Below are 9,130 nucleotides of genomic sequence, written 5' to 3'. Positions count from 1 at the left end.
TGGATCCCAGGTGCGGACATGGCACCACTTGGCAAAAGCCATGCTGTGGTAGGCGTCCCATGTATAAAGTAGAGGAAGATGGGTGTGGATGTTAGCTCAGGGCCAGTCTTCCTCAGCAAAAAGAGGAGGATTGGCAGTAGTTAGCTCAGGGCTAATCTTCCTCAAAAAAAAAAATAAAAAATAAAATAAATGAAAAGGAAAGAAAAATTTCTCCTTGTGATGAGAACTCTTAGGATCTATTCTCTTAACAACTTTCCTATATGTCACACAGCAGTGTTAACTATAGTCATCAAGATGTACATTGCATCCGCGGTATTTATTTATCTTATAACTAGAAGTGTGTACCTTTTGACCACCTTCCTCCAAATACATAAACAGCTTTTGCACTAGCTCAATATTTACTTATAACAGATTAATGCTATTTATACGAATTCGTGCTGGATTCTGTCTGCTTTAGAGGTCAACTTCTAGATTGACAGAAAAAACCCTGGTAAAACAATTGCCTTGTAGAACAGAAAAAGTAGCTGGTTGTAATTGGAAGGCAACTACGAATATTTGATTTATCGAAAAAAATTTAAGTATTACAAGAAGAGACATGTGAGTTCTTTGTCATCAACCAGCAAGACAGAGGAGGAAGTAGAAAAGAGTATTGACCTTAGACATGGATGTTGAAGCCCAGGAGGATGAAGTAACCTGCCTGAACGGCAGAGCCAGGACTCATTCTCATCTTCTGACACAATCCTGTTGAATGGAAAGGTGCTGGGTACCAAGACTGAGCACTTTGAACCTCACAAATGCCAATTGGCACAGGTGGGGAGTATCTGTGTTGGAAGGATCTAAGGGGTAAGGACAGTGGTATGTTGGCATTGATGTCTCTCTGTATTTTTCTTTTTCAGGTGCCTGATTTTATTATTTCTTCCAGAAAGTTCTGGATTCTGAATGTCTACTCAAATACAAGCACGTTCTCTGCTTCTTTATTCTTTTGCTAAATGCGGGCATTTGTTCTGCACAACTGCCTCTTCTGTTTGATTACTGATGCTACAACCGTAGCAGAAAAGAGAGCCTTTTTCCCTAACTTGGGGGCTGTGCTCTATGTGTTGTTACCCTTCTCCTTCTTTTCCTTGGGGCAGAGACCTGATTCCTGTGCTAGGTTTGTGCCCAAATAAAAAAGAATTTGGCTGTTTTGCTCAGAAACCTAAGGCCAAATGATTGCACATAGGTTCTACATAATTAATAGAGAAAAATTTTTCAAGCTACTTGAGGACACTCCCAGTGAGAATTTGGAGCTTCGTTCCTTGAGGATTCTTAACACAAGGTCCCAATTTGACCACTAAAGACCTGAGGCATGATGCCAAATCATTCTTTTTAGAGAACAAAGCGGGCCGTGAGGCAAAAAAAAATCCTTACTTACTCATTGCTTAAGAGTAAGAATTTAGGTAACAAACTCTGCTGCCATTTTCAATTCTGTTTTTGTATTTTGAGTTTGTCGGTTGAATTTTTGTTAATGCATTTTTAGATTAACTAAAATTTTAAATCAGAACAAACACAATAAACCTAAGGACAGGATCTCCCATTATCAAAGTCCAAAATAAAATTGTCCATGGGGTTAAAAAAAATTATAACTAAGCAACGCTGGGGGAAAAAGTGACTAGTTTATCTTTTGGTAAATAAGCAAGGGAAATGAAATACAGACAGCAAGGAAGCCACATATTTGGTAAAAAGAGAAACCTCAGATTTTTTTTTTTTAAATAAAGCAACTTCCAGATTTAGCAATATAAAGTATAATTAGTTTTGGTACTTAGGAATGTTTTATTGATAAACACTACCCTTTTAGGCCTACTGAAAATACACAAGACTATATCCACATGACAGCAGATAAATGTTTTAGGAAGAAATTAATTGTTGTATAAAATTTTGGGAGCCAGTTTCATTTACATCAATTTTTGTCTGAAAAATATTTGCTTCTGTCATTTGTAGGAAATCCTTTTTTTCCTGTTTGAATTGTCTTCAAAGTGAATTTTCCAAAGCCACCCCACTGAGTGACCATGAGGGAAAATTGGAAATTAGTGGCTGACGTCATGTTGGTGGAGGGGAAAGAGAAAGCTCATATCCCCCAACTTGCACCAGGAAAGAGCAGAAGCTGGAAGTGAATTATAGTTGAGAGGCGGTGAGGGGAAGGTGAAATATTTTCTCACATAAACTGTTCCCTAGTGGGCCCAGAGAAGGGGGGATGGAGAGAGCAGCTCCGTGCCGTGCAAATGGAAAGGGTTCTGATTCAGATCCCTGCCTTTCATCAAAGCAGCTGCAAGACTGAGAGCCTGAGCGCCAGCACTTTCCTCTTTGGTGGAGAGAAGTGGGTGAGGCAGTGTTCTCAATTGTAACAGTGCATGAGTTTCTTGTGGAAGAGGCTGGAAGCTTCAGTAGGAGCCTGACAGGAGGGAATGGCTCCTCCTCCGGTGCATATTTTCCAAGAGTGACACCATTTTAAGACCCCTCGCAAAGACCGTTACTATTTTCCCATAACGTTTTATTTTCAGTACTATTGTAAGGATATTATTAAAGCTAGTACAAGTAACATGCTTTTGTTCAGAAGGGAGAGAATTGTTGTCCAGTAGATTTTAATGATTTTTCATTTAAAAAGGTCTTAAAATTTATAGAATGGGAAGATAATGTGTTTTAAATTGGGCAATATTTTGAAACTCAGATCAGTCTTTGCCTCAGCAGATGGTGTGTGTGCTCTGTGCTGTTGAATATTATTCTGGGTTTATTTTCTGACAAAGGTGTATTTCCTGAAACTGCTTCTTATAGGAAAATATATGATTTCTCAGCTTTCACTTTTCATACTTCTATATTGCTAGAGAATTCTGAGTCTATCCAGGATGCAAGGGAGATGCAGAATGACAAACGCTTGATAACCTGTGTTTTAATTATTTCCACTAATAGTATCTTCTACCATGTTCATGTGGGGAGAAAAGAATAATTCAGAATATTTTTCAGGCTTATGTAGTTTGTAATGATTACATTCAAGTGAATAGGAGAAGAAGGAAGAGCACTAAACCTGGAAGTTAGGAAATCTAGTTTATATTTCTGGTTCTGATGCTAAAAGGGCTAATATTTAGGCAAAGGGATAGATTCCTTTTGACTCTAAAATTCTCTAACCTATGAGACCCAGATTAATGAAAGATGTATTTTATTAGCACTAATCTAGGGCAACAATAGAAACAGCTGGTATTTAACATTGAAAGCCTGATCTTATCACTTGAATTATTTCAAAGAATCGTGGAATGAAAGAACTGAAGGCCCATCTAATCTAAACTCTGTTTTCTTTTTTCCTCCCTGCAGTGGCAACTGAGGCAGCTATGGCCCATACAGGGAGAGCCACTTGCCCAGGATCATTCAGCTAATTAGTGATAGAACTGTGGAAGCTGTGTGCCCCAGCTTTCCAATGTTCTTTTCGCTATACCAATCTTGTACAGCAAACAGAATGTAAACTTGTTGTTGTTTTTAGAAAAATAGTGAGTAATAGAGTGAGAAATATAGAGTAAATGCAAATATGGATAAAGGAAACTCTGACTACATAGATTTTTAAAAAACTCTTATGCAAGTTTCTATAAAAAGCCTTTGAGATAGATCTAGGGTGGGAAAATGGAACTCAAGTCTATAGTCCTTGATTAAAGATGAGACATCAAGGGACAATCCTGATGAGATGAGGCCATCTGTTTAATTATTTATTTATATTTGTAGTATTTGGGAGTCCTCAATAATGACGGACGGTTGGAAGTCCTCAACCAATAGGAATTAACTGACAAAATATTACAAAAAAACTACATGAATAAGCAGAAAAATGATATAATCTTTCACCAGGTAATTTCTGGGAATTTATACCAAAGGAAATAATCCTTGGCATTCCCTTCTTTTGTGTGTAAAGATGATAATTTTTAATATCAGTCTAACTCTTGTACTAACTGACTTCATCCCTGCCTATTTCGGTCCTGTACTTCTCTAGGAATAATTCTTTAAACAGAGAAGTTAGCTTTTATTATCACCCGGTGTTTCTCATTTTTTAATATACTTTCTTTGTTTTTTGTTTTTTAGAACTCTTACCATAGACTTTTTAGAAAATCTTATTCTAATGACTTCCCTTTGCCCATATATATTCTCAATAAGATTGTAACTACCCTATTTACTTCCCCACTGGAATGCTCTCTTCTTCCTTGTAGAGCCATGCACAGAGGGTCCACGCCTAGAATTCTTGACTAACGCTCATCTCACTCCCATTTAAGTGGCTATACAGTTAGATGGAAATAAAACTGATTTTCACTTTATAAATTACCCCATCCTATTTTGTTAAATTATCTAGTCACTAATTTTAACAGCACCACATTGCACAATTCTAGGCCCCATTATTTCGGTGTTAGTCTATGTGAGAAGTGTCACCTCATATTTTGCAACGCAGCGATTTATGTAGCAGGCACTATTGGCTGCCAATGTAAGAACTATGACTAGCCTTTCCCTTTGTGATGGAGTCTCTAATTTATTTGGTGAACCCACCCTCCTCCTCAGGGCCATATAACTCATGGAAGCAAACATAATATACTATTGTTTTTGCTGCTAATTGTTTTAAGAGGGGCATGTGACAGAGTTATGGCTTGGGGAAGGCTCTTGGCAACCTTACTGATAAATAAAAAGAAATCTGTCTTTTCTTATGCCAGACATTGTCATATGTAGATGGAGTCCCTGGAACTGTGGCAGAGTTTGTGACTATGAAGGGAGGAGCAAGCTACAGTCAGCAGCCATGAGGGCTAACTGCATCTCTGATGGAAAATCAGAGGCCTTCTGGCCTGAAACACCAAAATGCCCACATGATGATCTTGACCATGAAAGGGAGGGGTAATTCTGGAAAGCAGAGAGCCAGAGAATGGGGGCTCCAATTTCTCTGTATGAACTCTATGTAATTATCTAGCTAGCCCCTGAAACATGCATGTATGGAACAGATCCATGTGAAAATAAAACAACTGAGCTGAGATTTGAGCTACTGAAGAATTTGTACTTTGAATCCAAAGAAATTAATCAGTCAGAGGAATATAACAAAATCCATGGCATATCATTCACAATGTCCAGTATATAACCCCAAATTCACTCAACATATGAAGAATCAGGAAAGTGTGACCCTTTCACAAAAGAAAGGTCAATCAACAGATATCAAGATGACCCAATGTTGGAATTAGCATAGAAGAATTTTTAAGGAGTTGTACACATTGAGGTAAATTAAGGTAAAGAAAAGTATGCTCATATGACTAAAAATGTAGGAAGTCTAAGCAGAGAGATAAAAGACATTCAAAAGAAAAAAAATAGAAACTCTGGAGCGAAAAATATAACATCCTCAATAAAAATTTCACTTAATAATAGAATGGAGATTTCAAGGCAAAGAATCAGTGAAACTGAACTGCGTCAATGACATTATCTGAAGAATAGAGAGGAAATGATTTTAAACACATAAAAAGAGACTCTGAAACTTCTAGCATCATATTATGAGGTCTAATATATGTGCAACTGGTGTCCCAAAGGACCAAAAGGAGATAATGTGGTGAGAAGGAGGACAGAAGAAGGAGGAGAAGGAGAAAGAGTAGCCTAAATTGTGAAAGACACAAATTTGTAGATTCCAGAAGCTCAGTGACTCCCTAACTCACATGAAGAATAGCCCTGTATCTCTTAGTAAATTAAATTGTTATAGGAAATTTTACCACAAAATCAACTATGGGCCCAGATGATTTCACTCATGAATTCTAAGAAACATAAATGAAGAAATAACCCCAATATTACACTAAACATTTCATGTAAAAAGGAACATATTGCTCTCAAATTACGTTATGAGACTAATAGAAAGTATGACTAAGGCATTGCAAAAAAAGGAAACTAAAGATCAATATCCCCTGTGAATATAGACACAAAAATAACTAGCAAAATATTAGCACAAACAGCATGTTAAATCTTGACTAAGCAGGATTTATCTTAAGAATGCCAGTTTGTTTTAACACTTAAGATAAATCTATGTACATAACTATATTAAGAGAATAAGGGAGAAAATTATATGATCATTTCAATAAGCACAGAAAAATTATTTGAGAAAATTCAGCACCCATATATCATTAAAATTCTCAGCAACCTGGAAACAAACAGGGATATCCTTAATCTGATAAGACATATGTAAAAATCTACAGCTAACATCATACACATTGATAAAACATTAATTATTTTCTCTCAGATATTGAAAACGTGGCAAAAATACCCATGGTCACCACTTCTGTTCAGCACTGGTTGGAAGTTCTAGTCATTGGAATAAGATAAGAAATAAAAATGTTAAGATATAAAAATCAAAAAGGAATAAATAAAATTGCCTTTAATTTACAGGTGATATAATTGTTTATATAGAAAATCCCAAGGTCTCCAAAAATACTAGAAATAATAATTAAATTTGACCATGATGCAGGATTCAAGGCTAATATTAAAAAAGGGGGAGAACATCAGAGAATGAATAAGTGAAGATAGATAAAGCCATCTTTTTCTTATTCTTAATTAACTGATGTTTGTCCAAAATAATAATAGCAACAATGTATTTGATTATGTATGTATGTGTATATATGCTAATGTATGCTTATTTATAAGAGAAATGAATGACAGCAATGACATAAGGGACAAGAGGGAGTAATTATGAATATTTTGTTATTATAAGATATTTGCACCACCTTTGAAGCACTATAGTGTTATTTGAAAGGGGACTTGGATAGTTGTAAATGTATATTGCAAATTATAGGTCAAACACTAAAAAAAGTAAAAAAAAAGAAGTATAATTGATATGCTAAGAAAGGAGCAAAAATAGAATCATATAAAATACTCAAAACAACAAAAGATCTGACATAGAATGGAAGACAAAATTAGGAACAAAGAATAGGGCAACAAATAAAACAGTAACAAATACGGTTGATATTAATCCAACTATATCAATATCACCTTAAATGTCAATAGTCTAAATGCACCAATGGAAAGACAGAGATTGTCAGAATGGATCAAAAAACAAAACACACAATATATTGTCTACAAGAAATCCACTTTGAATATAAAGACACATATAGATTAAAAGTAAATGAATGGAGAAAGTTCTATCACAGTAACACTAATCAAAAGAAAGCAGGAGTAGCTTTCCAACAGAGAAGACTTCAAAGCAAGGAAAGTTATCAGGGATAAAGAGGGGCATTACTTAATGATAACAGGTTCAATACTTCAAGAAGACATAACAATCCTTAATGTGTATGCAGCTAACAACAGAGCATCAAACTTCTTGAGGCAAAAACTGATAGAAGTGCAAGGAGAAATGAATGAACCCACTATTATATTTGAGAGACTTTAAGAACACTCTATCAGAAATGGACAGATCTAGTAGACAGAAAATCAATAAGGACATGGTTGAAGTCAACAGTACCATCAATCAACTGTTTATAATTGACATCATAGACTATTTAATCCAGCAACAGCAGACTAAATAATCTTCTCAAGCTCACATGGAACATTCACCAAAATAAATCATATTCTAGGTCAATTGCTTTCCTATATACCAGTAATGAACAAGTGAAATTTGAAATTAAAAATACATTTATATTAGCATCCTCAAAAATGAAATACTTAACTATAAACCTAACAAAATATGTACAAGAACTATGTGAGGAAATCTATGAAACTCTGATGAATGCAATCAGAGAAGAACATAATAAGTGGTTAAATATTCCATGTTCATGAATAGGAAGACTCAATATTGTCAAGATGTCAGTTTCCCAACCTGATCTAGTAATTCCATGCAATCCCAATCAACATCTCAGCAAGTTATTTTGTGAATATTAACACACTGGTCCTAAAGTATATAGAGAGAGGCAAAAGACCCAGGTAGACAACATAATATTGAAGGAAAAGAGCAAAGTTAGAGGACTCACACTACCTGACTTCAAGATTTATTATAAAGCTACCAGTAATAAAGACTGCGGTATTGGTGAAAGAATGGACAAATGGGTCAGTGAAATAGAATAAAGAACCTAGAGATAGACCCACATAAATGTAGTCAACTGATCTTTGACAAAGGAGCAAAGACAATACATGGGGCAAAGATAGTTTTTTCAACAAATGGTGCTAGAATCACTGGACAGTCACATGCAAAAAAGTGAATCTAGAGCCAGACCTTACACTTTCAAAAAATTAACACAAAATGGGTCATGGAGCTAAATGTAAAACAAAAAAACTATAAAACTCCTAGACAATAACATAGGAGAAAACTTAGATTACCTTGGGCGTGGCAATGGCTTTTTAGAAATACCACCAAAGGCATGATCCATGAAAGAAATAACAGATAAACTGGACTTCTGCTCAGCAAAAGCCATTGTCAAGAGAATGAGTAGGTAAGCAGAGACTTTGAGAAAATATTTGCAAAAGACACATCTGATTAAGAACTGTTATCAAAATAAACAAAGAACTCTTAAAACCCAACAATAGGAGGATGAACAGCCTAATTAAAAACTAAACAAAATACTTTTAACAGACACCTCGCCAAAGAAGATATACAGAGGGCAAGTAAGTATATGAAAAGTTGTTCAACATCAAATATGGAATTGAAAATTAAAACAGCAAAGAGATATCATGACATACCTATTCAAATGGCCAAAATCTAGAACACTGACAACACCAAATGCTGATGAAAATGTGGAGCAACATGAACTCTCACTTATTGCTGGTAGGAATGCACAATGGTACAACCACCTTGGAAGACAGTTTGACAGTTTCTTACAAAACTAAATTTAGTCTTACCATGGATCCAGCAATCATGCTCCTTGGTATTTACTTAAATAAATTGAAAACTTATGTCGACACAAAAACATGCATATGGATATTTATAGTAGTTTTATTCATAATTGCCAAAACTTCCAAGCAACCAAGATGTCCTTCACTAGTGAGTGGTTAAATAAACTGTGGTACTTTCAGACAATGGAATATTATTAAGCATTACAAAGAAATGAGCTATGTTAAGCCATGAAAAGACATGAAGATACTTTAAATGCATATTAATAAGTGAATGAAGCCAATCCAA

The 9,130-nt window shown here is 35.3% G+C and overlaps 1 long non-coding RNA gene across 2 annotated transcripts; it reads left to right on the top strand.

Annotated features, from left to right (window-relative positions):
- The first annotated feature begins 580 nt into the window (after positions 1-580).
- On the top strand, positions 581-5,040 carry LOC138919958 (uncharacterized). 2 transcript variants are annotated; one of them, XR_011430556.1, is made up of 4 exons: positions 581-843; positions 1,978-2,178; positions 3,343-3,864; positions 4,713-5,035. It is a non-coding gene; the product is annotated as an uncharacterized lncRNA (long non-coding RNA). The 2 variants fall into 2 exon arrangements; XR_011430555.1 differs by lacking the exon at positions 581-843 and having other exon boundaries at positions 1,577-2,178; positions 4,713-5,040.
- Positions 5,041-9,130: the final 4,090 nt, after the last annotated feature.

The sequence above is a fragment of the Equus caballus genome, chromosome 21 (assembly GCF_041296265.1).
Source record: "Equus caballus isolate H_3958 breed thoroughbred chromosome 21, TB-T2T, whole genome shotgun sequence".
In the NCBI taxonomy this organism is placed as follows: domain Eukaryota; kingdom Metazoa; phylum Chordata; class Mammalia; order Perissodactyla; family Equidae; genus Equus; species Equus caballus.
Note: the sequence above shows the minus strand (reverse complement) of the source record. Positions and strands in the feature narration are given on the sequence as shown.